General features: G+C 30.8%; 1 long non-coding RNA gene across 1 annotated transcript; it reads left to right on the plus strand.

Annotated features, from left to right (window-relative positions):
• LOC109362593 lies at positions 461-3,816 on the plus strand. The gene is made up of 2 exons (XR_002109422.1): positions 461-2,695; positions 3,430-3,816. It is a non-coding gene; the product is annotated as an uncharacterized LOC109362593 (long non-coding RNA).

Here is a 9,984-nt window from a genome sequence, read left to right on the forward strand (position 1 = left end):
ATTAAGCAAATATATTTCTAAGTACATTGGAAAATGATGAAATTGAAGGAGACAATGATGAATAATGAGGCTGAAATCATTTACTCCAATAATCAACTAATCAATTAGCAACAGAGAAAAACAAAATCATCATCATCATGGTTTTGAACAGCTTAGTAGTGTTTTCAGTGGCACGTTTTTCTGCACAAGCTTGGCAATGGTTAATATGCATTCGTGACCCTTTTAGCGTTGAGGAGCTTTTTGATATTCTCTTCACTTTCCCTTTTCAACAATTGCATCGTCTTGCTCTTGGTCTTTGGGATTTCTTCTGTCTTCAGCATCCTTATGATTTCATGTTCTCTTACCTTCCTTCTGATGAGGATGATGTCTATTCTGTCAACACCTTTGATTATGATGATGGGTTCTATTACCATTCTCATTCTGATTGAATGGGGTTTCATCCTTTGTAGGTAAAGTAAGTTTCTTTTTTATTTCTGTGGTTTTTTCTTTGGTGGGGTTTTGTTGGATTTTCTGTTTTGATTGAGAGTTTTTAACTTTGATGCTTGAGTGAATTGGGTTGCTCTGGTTTTTTACTTTAGTTCAGTGGTGATTAGTAATTGGTGATTTTTGTGGTTTGTTTGCTTCTCTGAATTTTTTTGTTTAGAGAAGTTTGAAGATAAAGAAAGTTGATGGTTGCCTGTAGGGCATTGAGCCATTAATCATTCATCATTATGGTAGCATTTGGCAAACCTATCATATTATGATGAAATAAGACATAAATTCTGGTATACTTTTGGTGTACTTCATAAATAGAACAAAATATATTGTTCCATTCTGTTATGTCAGCATACCAATCATTATCATAGTTTGTAAATCTTTTGTGTGACATTTACCTTTCGTGTTTATATTTACTATTTACTATTTTTTTGTAGTCATGACAGATTCTGAGGTTTGTTTGCCCTTTCATCGAGGGTGAGAATTGTCTTGGTGAAAATTTATATTTCTTGTGTTGATTTTGTTATTTTTGGTTTTTAAAAACTGTGATGAAAATACATTTCAATAGCTATGCCAGTTTTGGAGGGGTTCTTTGTTTGTAATGAATATTTTGCTTGTGCAATTTGAATCATCTACTTGCTTTCGATGGATGTAATGATTGTATTCACACTATTCAGATGTTATGAAACAAACAACTGGATGCAGCAAAAGTAGATCATGATTCTGAGAGTGATATTTAAGTTTATAGACATTCACTTAGACTCTTAAAATTGCATTGGATGTTTATGTGACAATTGATATGAAAACCCATGATGATCCTATCTTGTCTAATGTATCTATTTATCCAACACAACTTTCTCATTTTTGCCCCATTGAGTTTTCAGCTGTTGACTTTTTACTGCCCAACATTCAGTGTTATACAAAATTGTAGGTCTCATAGTTGTGTGTTAAAATTTATGACTTCACTTTCGTAAGTCTACCAGAAAACGTAAAAGAGAAGATATACCTATAATAAGCATACATTTTCAAGGAACTCACCATAGAACGCCAAAGCTTGAAATTGAATCCAATTTGAAATCAGGCACATCTTAACTTAAAAGGATACTATATAGTACAAGGCTACAAGCAGGGTAGAGTTTTGAAGAGTAAAAAGATGAGTGCTTTTCGTATCGCTGTTTGGGAAAACTATTAACCATTAGCCTGACATATTATGTTAGCTTAGAAGGAGTATTCGATTTCTCATATCTATGTAGGTCATCTTTCTCAATCCCCCGTCTACTCTTGAATCAATACTTTTTATTCCGTCCATCTTTTCTTTTCTTTTTTTCTGTTTGCGAAGTATTTCGTGGGTTAATAAATTGCTGCGCTACTGCTGTGTAGAAGAGCAGATTTGGGGGTCGTCACAATGCTATTACCAGTAGCGTTGAGGTTCTGCATCGTGGGATTGGTGGTGAATAGTGTCCCCGGTAGGGATGAAGGGAGTAATTTTAAGAAATACTCTGATTGTTCAAGTTGCTGTGTTTTCTGTAAGGACTGTAATCAGGTTTATCTTGTCCCAGAACAAAGACCTATTTTTTTTATAAAAAAAATCACATGATATCCTATGCTGTGCGTTTTTATTCTATGAGGTTGGTTTTGCTTGATTTTGCTGAGCATTTTTTATAATTGTTAGGTACGTTTTGTTTGATGTCGAATGCTTTTCTTTCATTTAGTGTACTGTATGGTGGGTTTTGTTTTAGACGCAATTGTTTCATTGTGATATGAACTCTTCTCCTGCAATTAAGATGCATTCTTCTCCCTTCTTTGTTACCTTTACAGGCCTAAACTTATTTGAGCTCTGTTAGATTTGAATGATAGTGACAAGGAATTTTGATTCTTGTTTATGGATGTCTTCTTATTCTGTATATTCTTCTATTGTGTGCATAGTATAGATTACTTATATATTTTCCCGAAACGTCACAATAGCAGCATTCTCGCTATAGCATTTTTAGGGTCGGCTGCTCCACTCTACTATCCGAGATTGACTACTTAATGTTTTGTTATTTATGAATTGCTTTCTTAAAATATGGAATTTGGTGTCATATGGGATCAGAGGATGTACCAGTAACCCTTACTTTGGTCCCATGAAAATATATTCAGTCCATCCAAATTCCTCCAACAATGTTTCTATTTGGTGCAACTGCTTCTATTCAAATTCCAACATTGGAAATATAAGGAGGAAGTTAGTGCTGTTATTGCATGATGTTGAACCTAATACATCTTGCTGGAATAGAGTTGAGGATCTTCTTTAATTTCACGTTATGTATGCCATCTCTTCTCCCGATGTGTGCTGGCTTCTTTGTGCCTGGTGTTGGTCCTTGTGGTGCAAGAGGAATTTCTGCATTCCCAGTCTATTTGGTTTACTTGATTCATTTAGGTCTTTTGATCCTTTTAGCTGCATTTTCTGTACTTGAATTCATTTCGTCAAATTTTACGAAAGATTACATCTCATATTGAATGGTAAATAATAAAATAAAGAATTTGAGTGAAGTGCACCAGTAGTCCAGTGACAGCCTAAGATCTTGGCAACTTCCCTATTAACAATGCCACCAAGCCCCAGTTTGATTTATCCTTCTCACAAAATAAAGTTAATCCTTATTTATAAATGGCCTTCTCAGACAGATTGGTACCAAGATACAAGGCCTGCTTTTCTTGTATCATTAGTTCTTTGCTGAGATCTTTTGTTCTTTTCCAAAATTTAGATTGTAAGTGCATGTTTAGTTGACATAGGTTTTGTTTATTTTTGGTTTATAACCTTCTTTATAAAAGAAGCTACTGCAAATATTTTTGCTTTCTATTTGTGCAAATTACAAGAGAATGAAGAAATCTACTGTTTTGCTTCAATAATGTTGGGCTGTGAATTATTGCCAGACTTATTAGGTCACTGGCTAACTGTGCTTTATGCTCTTTTGATAGGAATTTGCATGCTAATTATCTTCATGAAGTGGCGAAATGGTACAACTTTAGGTGGTTATGGCAGAAGAGATCATAGGTGCAATCTCTGGTTTCTTATTCAGTCCTTTATCTGGTTGCTAATGGATGATAAAACTCTTTTTTTAGTACAAGATTATTACATTGAGGACTTCAGTTATGTTTAAGTTGACTCCATTGTGTACAAAAAAAACATCTTTTACAGGTAGATTCTTGTAGCTGAGTAATTGATCTCTGGTTATTATATATCCTTGTAAAGAGTGATATGTGAGTGTCAATATAATTTTAAATATGCTATTGAAAGGGTGCATGGTGATATAAGTTATTTACTTTCAGAATTGAACACCATATTGCATAAACTGTTGCATACTCTGAAATATTGGCCTTATTTTTATGCTATTTCTTTCATTTACCATGATGTAGTTGTGAAACTAAGTAGCTCATGAAGCTAAAGAATACATGTTGTCAAAATTAGAAACTAGCATGTCCAGAGTCGCGTAGCCGATGATCCGCCGAAAGTATTCCACCTAATTGGAGCAAGCAGAGTTTAACATAACATCAAAGTTACAGGACCCTGTTTATGAAGATAAAATAAATGTACAATGACAAGCTTACAATTCTAAAAGCCTTGGCAATTACAAGTATTTTCAATGGAATTGTCAATCCTTTTAACGTTTCCCCCATCTCTCTCAGATATTTCTTTTGTATACCGTGTTGGACTCATAATTATATCATGTAGATATTGAATAGTCCAATCAAGTGAGGGCCTCCAAAGTGATAGGTGCATTTTTAGAGAAAGGTGAAAATGCTGCTCGCTAATGAGAAAATCAAGAGAGCAGAGCTAAAAGTTTTTTGAGGGATTGTTAAAATTTGACATAAGTTAAGCTTAACACAATATTAAGATTGTTGTTCAATAATTAATAGGTCGTATCTTCAAATTCTAAAAATAATTTATTCATTTACGGGGATAAGACTATTGTGTGCATCATTTTTATTAAATTTCATTGTATGAGAGTCTCATGTATTGGATCGTCATTTTTTTTCAGTATACAATAGAATGGTTCTATGAACTTCTATCCTGGTCGATATTAAATGCGGGAAAATTTTACAACCAAATACCTCACCCACAGACATTGTATATTAATGCCACCATAATTTGAGATGTCTCGTGTGTTGAGATAGAATAGACATATATCCATTATCCAATGCACATACGAAAAAGATGTCAAATCTAATTTTACAAATAATAAATGTTTTCATATTGGTACCTGCAGTTGTGCTCTACTTATTTCAATGGGTAGGTACCCCAAATTTCATTTGCTAAAAGTTTTTGGCTTAAAAATATAATGTGAAACTCACTTAATAGTTTTTTTACCATGGAATAATGTTATATCTCATTGATAAAGATCTCCCAATAAAATACTAGAGTTGAAACTACTACTATTCTTTTATGTATAACTTTTCTCTTACATATCAATACATGTTGATGTTGATGTGCATATTTTTTCTTTGGTAGTTAAGTGGTAGAGATTGACTATTGGCCATAGTCAATATGTCATTTGTGACTTTTATGAGCAAGTAAGAAATTGTGTTGGTCACTTTGTATCTATGTGCTGCTTCGACAGCTTTCGGCTGATTCAAAAGGTGAAGCTAATCACTACTACCAAAACATTATAAAAGCATTTTATATCTTTAGATGCTTTTGCACGGGTACAACAATAAACCATTATATTTATAAATATTTATAGGGTTTATTGGAATATTATTTTTTATATAAGTTTCAGGATTTATTATATGGGGATGTTAACAAGTGCCCCAATACCATTGGTTGAGGAAGAGAAAATAGAAATCTTGCATTGAAAAATGATATTCTTAAATTTTCAGAAATGCTGAACTTAGTTTTCCAAAACTAATTTTCTTATTTTGCATTCCTGAAATAATGTACTTAACACATGGTATTACATTATTGAACCTTCTTATTTTAAGACACTCATTAACACAACTCTTATTATAAAAAGATGGTTGAGTGAAGTATACTGGAACCCATTAGTACATTATTGATTTCTATGTTTCTCATTATGCTGAATAGAGTAGGAAGAACTCATCATTCTGTGTATAAAATTGCAGGAGTAGTGCAAATGTGCAAACTTGATAGAAGAAGAGTGGTCAAATTGAATGATTAAATCTCTGACACTATCTTCAAAAGGAAAAAATAAGTTCTGACATCGTTACATACACATCAATTTTAAAGCTTGGGAACAATAGCAGTTTAGTTCCCAGCAACTTGTCAGGTCATGCATGTGATGTTGTGGAAGACCTTACCACAAACAATAACGTAAATAGCATGAAGTGTATGATGCATAAAGTTGATATGCCCACAATTGTAGTTATGATATAGTTTTGACGACTTCTAAAAACTTAACATATTAATGTTGTATCAGTTGCACACTCCAATTTAAAACCTTATTAATATGACTCTCGGAGTCAAGCACAATACTGCTTGCATTCTCTTTCGTTATGCTTTTCTATAGATTATTCTTTTCCATCCAAATCTACTCTCTTGTTAGTAATAACTAGGCTATATCATTTTGTTATGGTAATTTTATATTATTAATATATATCCCATGATTAGAGCTAACCCTTTAAAAGTTTAGGGTCGATATATTCTTCACATGAAAAGATGAAAACATGTAGACCCACCAAAGGATGATGACTACTTGACTAGTAAAGAATTTCCAGCTTGTTATCCATTGTTTTTCTCTCAAAAATGGCATATACTATGTCTAATACAACTAATTTCAACCTTATCTATAACCTTTCTAAGTCCATTTCCAAAAGGTATACCACTTGCCCACAATTATAGGACCTTAAAAGGGCAATGATTTGATAAAGTCGATTTCGTATCAATACCTTTCTTAACCTTTTTCTTTTTTGTCCAATCTTTGGCTGCATTTTTCTTTGTGGTTCACATTAATATTAGGATTTTTTTTGCGGTGAACAAGTCATCTTTTAGTCTTATAATTCAGAGGGACACCGACACTGACACAAGAACATGATCTGTTTGTGCATTATATATGGTGTTGAAAAAAATACACCACATATAGTTGGCATATGCTTAATTATATTATAAGATATAAAAGATTATAAGCAAATGCTTTCTGCTTTATATTTAAAAGTACAACCTACCTTTATGTATACAATAAAAGATAAAGGGCACTTTTTTATATAAAAGAAAGATTTGTTATGTATAGGAACAAAATGAAAGTTTTTTCTTTAACCAAAGTAGTATTTGAGGATTGAATCCTTCACCATGTAGGTAAAGTAAAATTCACCCCACATGCAATCTGTTTCCATCTCGACCAATCATCATTGCCTAAGAGAAAAACGTTATTTTCTTCCTTATACATAAAAAATGATAAATTTCAATTTAGTGTTATAGTTTTAACTTGTAAGAATGGAAGCAAGAGTTACTTAAATAGTCAAACACTCGAAGTTGAAGTTCAAGTTTTTGCTTCTCGCGTTTTCCAATATACCCACTTGGTAAATTTTGTATATTTAGAGTTTTGTTATAACTTAAAATTGAAACTTAATCATGTTTGGTTAACAAATGGAAAGATCAATTAACAATATATTGATCTAGTAATATGAAGTCTCACTAAATCATGGTATCGCATTAGGTTAATGATTAGAAGTATATTTGTTGGATATAATATTGATAATTGTAGGGGAAAATAAATAAATGAAAGATAGGTGAAAATGAGTGAAAGATAGGAGGATAGTTACAAGGGATCAAAACTCCGACCATCAAGAAGGATGGAGATGAATTATGAAAGAACGACTCATTTAAAATAATTTCCACTAAAGAACTAATGGGTCTTTATTAAACGGGGACTAAATTGAAATTGTAATGCAAAAAATATAACTAATCAATGGTGGTTTAAGTAATACATCTCCATTTTTTATAACTAACTATAATTAATAACTTGTTGAATCAGGGTGCCTCGTCATATGAGGAACCACATATTTTCTCCTAATGTCAATTTGTATATTATTTACTATAACTGGTTAAAATATAGTGATACACTTGTGAAATAGAAGATGTATTCCAATGTTACAACTTCAACTACATTGAAAAATATCCCTACTAAACACACACAAAAGGTGCAATTTAGCTTAAATGAAATACTAATAAAAAATATATAATAAATGAGAAAAAAATAATTGTATTAACAATGTATATTTTTATATTGTTATTGTTTTATCTATATTTATATTTGATTACTATTGATTTTTAAATATAAATAATTGACTTAATATATATATATTTAGAGGAAGTGTACATAACCCCCTTAAACTTTATGCTTTTTGCAAATAGACACCATAAATTATTTTTTTTTTATAAATACTCCTTAAACTTTAACTATTAATAAAATTAATCCTTACATATATACAACTTTAAATTACTAAAAATGAAATTGGAATTAACAACTAAATTGTCCTTCACTGCCGGTAAATTCAATACATTACCCTTTTATCTGGTTACTGCACTATTCTACTCTTCTACTTTCATTCTAGTGCTCACACTCTACTGTATTGTTGCTAAAGAGGCTTTGTTTTGTAACTATACTCTGATTTTAGTGATTTTTCATTGATTTGCAACTGTACAACCCGTCTCAAAAGAGAGGGTATGTGGTACAAATTATATATTTTCTTATAATGTGTTGATTCCAATTTTATTGTCAATAATTTAAAATTTTATATATATGTGGACCAATTTCATTAATAGTTAAAATTTAAGGAGTAATTATGAAGAGAAAAAAATAGTTTACGGTATCTGTTTACAAAACACATAAAGTTTGAGGAGATTTTGCAAATTTTTCCATTTTTTATACTGAAAACAACGGTGCATATATGATTGTTATACTATTAATATTAGAGAAATATGATGTATATATGTAAGAGTTTTTTTACATTATTATTGTATTGTTCATTATTTATTTTCAATTATTATTGATTCTTCAATAAAATTAATCTGCACTTACTATATAAAATTTTTTATTGCATAAATATTATAGTTACTATTATTATCTCTCTATTTTTAACTGTGTCTACTGTTTTTACTAGGGACAAGGAACTAACATTGGATTCCTTTTTCAAGTATCGAGATTCTACCGTTGCGTATTTCCCATTTGTATATTTTTAAAAGAAAGAATTTACCATTCAAACTTAGCTCAACGCATGGCGTAGTACCTTACAAGTATTGTTTTCGATTAGTTTTTTCATAAAAACATTTTCATACAAAAACTAATATTGTAATCATGTGCATTTGACATACATTATACTTTTAGTTTATAAACGATTAAGATGGAGTATATTAGTTAAAAATTGAATATAAGCTATTTTTTTGTTTGCATAAAGTATAAAAATTATTTTTGGACATTGTAAATTACAAAAAAAAATGAGACCAAGTTATTTGTTCATATTGAGATTTCTTTACTTGTCTTTATACTATTTTAAAGAATATTTTTTAATATTTATCTTCATATATATTTTTACTATAAATTTTTAATACATTATGACAAAGGATAAAAAATATTAAAATAAAATACAATATAAATATCAATATTTAAAAATAAAATGATATACAAATAAATAAAAGTTTTGAAGTTTGAATTGGATAATTTATAAAATAAGTGGTACATAAATGATAAAATATAAAATTCAAGGAGACTACAATCTAAAAAGATGAAAGTGTTGAATTTAAGAGATAAAATAATAAGTGAAATTGTTGGAAAAATTAAATAATCCAAGTGAGTAAATAGTAGCCATGCAATAATATAATATAGGTTAATAAGTGTTGATAAATGGATGTAAGGGCGAGCGTGAGACGGGTTAAGTATGTCTCTCACCCGTTTCTAAATATTGATCGGGTCAACTTTTAAACTTGAATTTGTCTTTAATTAGAATGAGATGCGTGAGGGACGAGTCTAAAATAAGAGGGTCAATATAGGGATGAGTCCGGGTTGAAAAAAGGCAAAATGACAAATGTAGATTCTTGTTCTCAAATCTTTAAGCATGCACAATCGAAATTGGTGAGCGTGGGACAGGTTGGGACGGGTTAAATATGTCACTCACCCGTTCCTAAATATTGATCGAGTCAACTTTTAAACCTGAATCTGCCATTAATTAGAATGTGACGCGTGAGAGACGAGTCTAAAATAAGAGGGTCAAGATAGGGAGGGGTTCGGGTTGAAAAAAGACAAAATGACAAACATATATTTTTGTTCTCAAATCTTTAAGCATACACAATCGAAATTATCGCAATCTGTATATAAATTCAACTAAAACGTGCATCCCACATACATCTGGTATATAAATTACAAATTGTAAATTGCATCCTTCAAACTAAGCACCATCACAATCACGTGGCTGAAAATTATAGAAGACATTAAAAATTTCAGAACCAATATGGTCGATTTATCACATCAATTATAAATAAAGGGCAACAATTATTTTAAAACTTATATTTTAAATTTTATA

The sequence above is a fragment of the Lupinus angustifolius genome, chromosome LG12 (genome assembly GCF_001865875.1).
Source record: "Lupinus angustifolius cultivar Tanjil chromosome LG12, LupAngTanjil_v1.0, whole genome shotgun sequence".
In the NCBI taxonomy this organism is placed as follows: domain Eukaryota; kingdom Viridiplantae; phylum Streptophyta; class Magnoliopsida; order Fabales; family Fabaceae; genus Lupinus; species Lupinus angustifolius.